Raw genomic sequence first — 7,772 nt, 5'->3', positions numbered from 1 at the left:
AAGTATTTTTCATTACAGAAGGAAGATTACATTTGAGGTTTCTAATTACGCTTTCTCTAATGCGCCGTGCAAGGGCCATGTCTTTATCTTGTATTGTAACTCTCTTTGCATGTATTGCACATAGGTTAGTGTCCTCGAATAGGCTCACTAAATATGCTTCGGTTGCCTTTTGGATCGCCTCGAGTGCGACACCTTGCATGCGGAACTCTATCCGATAGCTTTGCAAAAATTCTTTGCATGTCCTTGCAAAGGGACCCTTGCGAATCAGAAGTTCCGTTGATTTCTGGTAGTTCTTGATCTCTGCAAAAACTTTGCTGTAGGGGCGTGCCTTTCTTTGTTGGGGCCCACGAGGTGCTTGAACATTTTGCGGGGCAGGTCGACGGGCTCTCTAGAAGAACTTTATTTTTCTTGCCTGCTTCCGTTGTGTTGGATCTAGCCTCCCCTCTGACTATTGCTGCTACTACTGAAGTACATCTTGTAGCTCCTGCCCTTCATTGCTAGACTGCTGCTCATCATCTTCATTGTTTTGTTCATCTTTAGGCTCTACGGGCATTTCTGTGGTTCGTAGAGCTCGAGGAGGTAGTACCTTGCCTTGAGGGCCCGATGCGCAGATGGGAGGGATCTACATGTCCTCCCATGGTGCCCTGCCGGCTACACTAGGCTCCCTGTCTGAATGGGGTTACGGCTCCTCTGGGTCTGTGTCTGGCTCATCATCGATGTACCCTCCTATTAAGCACCGCCAGCCTCCCATCATCTTAATCCGGCCCATTGTCGCCGTAGATATTGAGGGCGCGTTACCTATTGACTATGAGGCCGCACGTCGTCTTGGAGTTCGTAGTGTATGGCTGCCCCACGTTACGCTCTGTTCTTTGTGTGGTACTGATGTGGAGGCCCTATCGGTCTCATCGGGTCTCCATGGGCATTGAGTACCTTGGAGCATGTTACGATTTTGCACATTTGCACATGCAGTTTGCTTAGTGCTGCCATGTGAGGAGAAGTATCGTGGGTGGAATGTTATGAAGTTGTGAGAGAATGAGGTTTTAAATCGGAGGTAGTCGTTCACATTCGGCCACCCACTAATGTCCACCCTCCTCGGGGGGTTTCACGTGGTACACCAATTTTAATTCAAAAATGACATAAATTGAAAATTTCGTCAAAGATACAATATGGCCTTAGGAGTTCCTTGCCCATATTTTGCCTACACGCACCCTAGTTTGATGCTAAGTAGCATGGGTTGCAGGGCCATGTGTACTTCTCCATGCCTCAGAACGGTGATGGGCGGGCTCATCGTCCGGCTTGTCTCGCAATTTCAGAGTTTCGCACACGCTCCATGTCTCACTTACGTCCAAATGTGCTTCGAAAGAACTAATTAAACATCTCTTGTAAGTAGTTTGACCGTACTCTACCACCTCCATGATGCGTATTTTTGAAATAAACCCCCCTCGCCCGGTAGTGCGACTTTTCCATGCCTTGTGTACTCCAAATGTCAAGCGACCCATATGTATTCATGAAGTAGGTCCCATGTGCAAATAAAATGTATTGCACCATCCCACCAAACAAAAGAAGTATTATTAGTGCGTGTCTATTTTTAGTCCTATATTCGATGTGTTAGAATGGCATACCATATAATGGGTTATGCTTGTTTCACCCCAAGCGTTAATGACTACTGTCATGAACATGACTAGACGATCTTGAAACTCTGTACGCTGTTGTTCCATTGTACTTGAACGAGACATTAGCTTAACCATTTTGTCAAAAGATGCCCACACTTGCTTTCTTCGATTATCGACCATTGGATTTGGATTGTTGTCGGTGGTGCACTTGCATAATTCCTTCCACACCTCCCACATCTACTCTTCCGACTGCATCTCATCATCTTCTCCGTCCTCATCATGAGCTCTTGTCATCTTTGAGGGTGGCCTTTGAAGAAACCTTCTTGCTTTTGCACCACTCATGGATACTTGTTGAGCAATCTCATGAGTGACGCTAGAGTTTTTGTTAGCCACAATGGAAACATTTCCACCATGACACCCGATTGAATTCAGAAGGGCCTCTACTTGGGTCAATGCATCTATTGATCTTTCATTGGGCTTCATGGTGAATGCGTAATCAATATGAAGCTTCAACAAACGATCAAATATACGCATGAATGCATGTAATGTGCAGAAATAAACATTACTGAGTGGGAAGTCAATGATAGGATTCCAATCACGATCCAAGCATGCCCTATCTAGCTCGTCAAGCATGGGGCAGCTCAACACAGACGTGTCCCATTGTCTTTCTGCATCCTCACCCACACCACCATCTTGAGCTTCCGGTTGTGCGATGGTGCTTTGTTCTAGTCTCTTCCCACATGAAGTGACATTTTGACCCTTCGTTGGTTTCTTGTATCCACGAGTATAGAATGGGCAAGGCAACAAAGAATTGGTGCCTTGCTTGCATCCAAGCAAGCACTTAATTGTCTTCAAATCTCCACCCAAATGCCACTCCACTTCAAATGTTCCAAATCCTTGAACATCCAACTTCTCGCCTGACATCATTTGAGCACAAATTGTCTCTGGTATATATGGAATTCTATCAAACATCCATTGGAGGACCTCGTGCATTTCTTTGGGAACTTCGAATGCACCTAGCCACCATATCTCCTTCTCCGATTGGACACCAAAAGAGGGTCTATCTGGAGCATAGAATCTTCTCGCTTTGCACAGAATAAGGCATCATTCATGAGTGTTACGCTAATCCTCTCAGTCCTTTGACCCTTAACTATTTGAGACACACTCATCCAGCTTCAACACAAAAGCCAACTTCTCTCCTAGCACTACAAAACATAGAGGTCATACATTATAAGAACACAAAGGTCATACATTGTAAAAATGTGTGCCCTCACCTACTTAGAGATCATTGCTTGTTGAAGTTTTCTCAGGTCAACAAAAATATTATTGAACTTTGTACATTGATATCCATGTGCCTCTGCAGATGCACTTGATCCATTCCTCGACCCCGAGCGCTTTTTAAAAATGCCAGGGATGCACATTGTGCCTTTAACATGCAGATACTCCCCTAGGCGAGAAAAAACATCTTAACTGCTTACCTTTCGGGCAAGATGAATCCTATGTGGTACAAGAAAGAAGTATTGAGTGATGCCATGCTTGCGTAATGCATCTTTCAAGAGTTGATGGACCGCTTGGTATCCCTTTGTGCTAATGCCCGCATCGTCACATGCAATCAAGACATCAAGCTCGGACACTATGTTGGAAAATTTTTGCATTACCTCCTTAGTGATTGCATCCCTCATGCGCTTTGACTCTGATTTATGGAGGAAGGAGATGATGTCTATTGGCTTGAGGCATCTCAACATAAGATATGCACGATCAGTGCGGGTCTCACTAGCACACACCTCTTGAATAAAATTTCTGAGATTACATCAGCAACTTGTTAGTGTTAACATGAAAATGTATGTTTTAATTGAAACTTGATGGGAAGAGTATGCTCACTTAGTTGCTAACACTCTCCTCTTGCAAGCACCACCACCGAGTGCAAGTGTCTCTATAGAACTAAAGGTCCGTTTATGCTCCCTTGCTCCCAGTGGAGCCTCTTTCATTCATTGAATGGTATTCTTCAATTGTGCAATGGTACTCGACTTCTCTTGAACTTGTGTGAGGTGCCGACCCCAACTCGGGGAAGACTATAACCTTTGACAGCCTAATAGACTTTTAGTATGTATGCGGTTGACGACCTCCCTCGTCCCGACTGGAATACCGAAGGGATTACGAGCAACCAACATAGTCTATTATCTACCTTGCAGGGGAAACACAGTCTCTTAAAGCCTCTAACTGTTAATCAAGGTCTGCGACCTTAAGATTACAGTAAATAAACCTTGCACTTGGTTCATAGAGTTAACACCTTTTTCCCCATCAAGTGTGAGGCATGGCCGTTAACCTTTCCCCTAAAACAAGTTTTATTTGGGTTCTCATCCTTATAGTCTCCTACGGATCTAGAATTGTTGGAAAGCTATCCGACTTATCGGATCCACCCGGCCATGAATCGGAGTCGTCAGGACTACCAATTCCCCACTTTCCTTGAAGGGTCCAGTGTTTCCTAATTACTACCACACTGTTTTAAATATACAAACAGGTTCCTTTACTTTATTTACGATACTTTGTTCGTTAAAACAATCTTTCAAACAATTCAAACAAGATAAGACATTGTTTACTGAAAACAGTACCTACTTTGATTTAAATTCATTATTCAATTACAATCATTCATTTTTATTTAACGACGCTGCCTCCATCGACCTTTCAGCCTTTCTGCATCCCAACATGGCTTGTCGAGGCGTCCGAGTTCATTCACAGCACAACCCTTTCCTGGGCTTCCAGTGCCTTTCCATTGCACAACCTATCCGAGCTTCTAGTGCCTTTCCATTGCACAACCCATCCGGGCTTCCAATGCCTTTCCATTGCGCGGCTTTCCAAGTTCTTGCGCTTCCAATCGACTCGGCCTCAGGCGCTATGCTAATACATCGGAAGATCTGGAATGCGGCGGTACCAACGAGGGTAGCTAACATCTCATCCTAAGCGACTAAGGGTTTTTAATTGACTCATAGCCCCCGCTAAGTCCCCTTGCCCCTCGGAGATGCTCCTCGCTTGGCGGGCTTATTGGCACCACTCGTCTCTTGCCCAAGAAAAACGAGCAGCTTATCCCATCTCAAGCTACGATGCGCTACCCTTCTAGAGTGGGGAAACGTCCCAATGGGGTGGAGGTTACACCCATAGAACTTATTCACACGGCCGAAGCCGTCAATTCTGCCCAGCTGGCGAGAATTCAATTTTACCCATTAGAACTTTTCTTATTTAAAATTTACTTTTTTCCAAACAAATTTGGGAAATTCAAACACTTCCATTTGGGAAGATCAAACATTCTTTTGAATTTAAAATACTTTAAAACACATACGCGAGTTTCGTAGAACGATTGTTCGCATTTACGGTCAAGGTTTCTCTTAATTAGTCCCTAGGCTAAGACTAAGGTCACGTATGCAATGCCTTTAAATTATGACATTAATTTAATTCAAGAACTTCATAATTGAAAGCTTTTCCACTCACCTCTTGTACATTCATAGTAGCGACGACATTGTGTGTAGTGGCTGCTCCCAACGCTTCGTGTTCGCGACTAGTCCCGGCTTCGTTGTGTACAGACTCGCGAGTGCATTTTGGGGCCATTTTTCACTCACACACAATAATAAGCTCACGAGGAAAATTTAAAAAAACTAACACAATTTTCGCATATAGATTGAGGTTAGCGTAGAGTGCGAATATGAATTTCTGTTATAATTACCCTATTATTTTTGAAATTTAATCTAATTTACAATTTTTTTAAAAAATCTAGAATTTCTTAAATTTTTAGGTATTTTAATGCAGATTTTATTAATTTCTTCATCTTCTTTAATTAAAAAGTAATTTTTAACTCAAAAATTTGATTAAAAATTCCTAAAATTAGCAACAATTATAGGAAAAATTCTCTAAATTCTAAAAATTTAGAATTCTGCAAAAATTTCTAGAATCTTAATTTTAATTTTATTTAATTAAATTAGCTTGATTTTTAACTCTAATTAAGTGATTTTTTACCCTTAATTAATTCAAAATTAGATTTTCATTATTTTTCCTCGATCCTTACACTAATCTTCACACATGGTACTCACATAACTTTTTAATTTTAAGATTCTCTAATTTTTTCTAATTTATTTTCATAATTAGGAAAAGTAATTAAGTTGAATACCATTAGGTTTAAAGTCTTGATAGAGGTGTCCTTTCTAGGACTATGACTAGGTGGTCATATGCTTAGAAAGAGGTCTGATATTGAGCCCTATGCTCTTCGGCCATAGGACTATAGAGCTCCTGTATCACTTAAGCTCCAATTCCTTAACCCTGTTGCACTTTAGATGTTATTGTTTTTCTTGGTAGATGAACTACCTATTTGTTTACATGAATTAATCTTTGGGAGTAGTTAAATGCTTATAACTTGTTATTGTCATTAGATGGAGCAATAAACACATTAAAGAAGGGCAATATTGAAGGAAGAGCGTGCTTGGTTTCTGCAACACTACTCTCGTGAGATTTGCAAAAGTGTAGCTTTGGCATTGGCAAAGGATCTTAAGGATCGCTCCGAGATAGACATACCCTGGCCAGAGACTACATATGATTTTTTTCCCACTTCAAAAATCTTGAAGTTTTAGTTATATATTTTGAAATTTATGAAGAAATGTCTTCTCAAAATAGTCAATATTCTCTTCAACCCATGGTGAAAAAGGCTTTTATTCTACCACAAGCTCTACTAAGAAATGCCATGCGCTTTCGCTTGTTCCAATTCCGATGTGAAATGCTCCTATGGGTTCACTAATCTCTCTCTCTCTCTCTCTCTCTCTCTCTCTCTCTCTCTCTCTCTCTCTCTCTCTCTCTCTCTCTCTCTCTCTCTCTCTCTCTCTCTAACTAGGCCCATGGTCCCATAGGTTGCATGCAGGTAAGAGCTTTGCCTGATGCTTGTATCTCGACAACCTAGCCACATGAGAGAAAAAGGAGGCAGTAAAGAAAGGAGGGAAGCACACTAGTTGCAGAAGGAAAGGAAGGCTACATGCTGGTTCATTGATGCTGCTTGCTGCTGTCTGCCTAGCCTATAGTGAGAGACTCATACGATAAGTAGCAAGCAAAGCCTCGAGGATCCATGTACACTTTATCCTAGGTGGTAGAGTCATTATCAAGAGCCTATCCCTCCATGTTCCTTGTCCTCTCTCTCTCTCTCTCTCTCTCTCTCTCTCTCTCTCTCGGAATGTCCAAAAGATATTCTTGGATGATATCGTTCATTTGGATGGTAATTTAAAATTGGTTTTAGCTAAGGAGAAGTTAGGTCTTGTGCATTTTTTTCATGTGACACACCCAAAAAATGTGAGAGTTTCTCTTGATGTAATGCATCATAGAATGAGTGTCTTGGTTGAGATCATACCAAGTATAAGACTATGGTCTTGCCATCCATGCTAGTGATATGTGTGAGATTTGTTATTGAATAACATTATGTTTTATTCTTTAACAAAGAGAGAGTGATAGAGTAAGAGAGGAAACCCTAATACTATTTGGCAATAAGAGCCCTTTGACCCTTATGGCCACTCGGCCATAAGCATGGGAAAGAGACCCCTGTTCTCATTAGGTTAGTGGGCTATGATTGAATGTACACTCAAATATTTCTATAACGTTTTGACCATAGTGTTAAAAGGATATGTTTGAGTCATATGGCCCTTTGGCCACAAGGCTATGATTGAGTGTATACTATAATGTATCTATGGTGATTTAGCTGGTAGGCTAAATGGCGGTGATTGAGTCCTATGGCCCTTTCGCCAACAATAGGGCTAGGAAAGCTTTCTTCTATAGCCATGTGGTCTTTAAGATGTGATTGTGTGTGTACTGTTGAGAAATAGACAAATGATGTATGCTCCAAGAGGAGGTGTCCTGAATCCCATATGCACAGTGAGGAGAGTGGAACAACTCAAAGCCTATAAAGCATTGTACTTGACTATGAAATGAACACAATATCATGATGCTTTGTACTTTCAGTTAAGTGTCTGTCATTGTCAGTTCTACAAAATATTGTGTTTATGAGTCCAAGCTAATCTATCTTGGAACCTAATTCACTTGTATAATAGTTTATCTCTACTTGTCCATGTCATTATGAACTTGGTCTTCATCTTTGATCCACCATAGCTTGTGTCATGTCCTAGATCCGCATCA

The 7,772-nt window shown here is 41.5% G+C and overlaps 1 pseudogene; it reads right to left on the bottom strand.

The window, feature by feature from the left end:
- Window positions 1-1,850: 1,850 nt before the first annotated feature.
- Window positions 1,851-4,457, bottom strand: LOC148023351 (uncharacterized; annotated as a pseudogene).
- Between the last annotated feature and the right edge of the window lie 3,315 nt (window positions 4,458-7,772).

Source organism: Lygodium microphyllum, chromosome 16 (genome assembly GCF_053477565.2).
Source record: "Lygodium microphyllum isolate KBCC chromosome 16, Lygodium_microphyllum_v1.1.10, whole genome shotgun sequence".
Taxonomy (NCBI): domain Eukaryota; kingdom Viridiplantae; phylum Streptophyta; class Polypodiopsida; order Schizaeales; family Lygodiaceae; genus Lygodium; species Lygodium microphyllum.
This window is presented reverse-complemented; position numbering and strand designations above follow the sequence as displayed.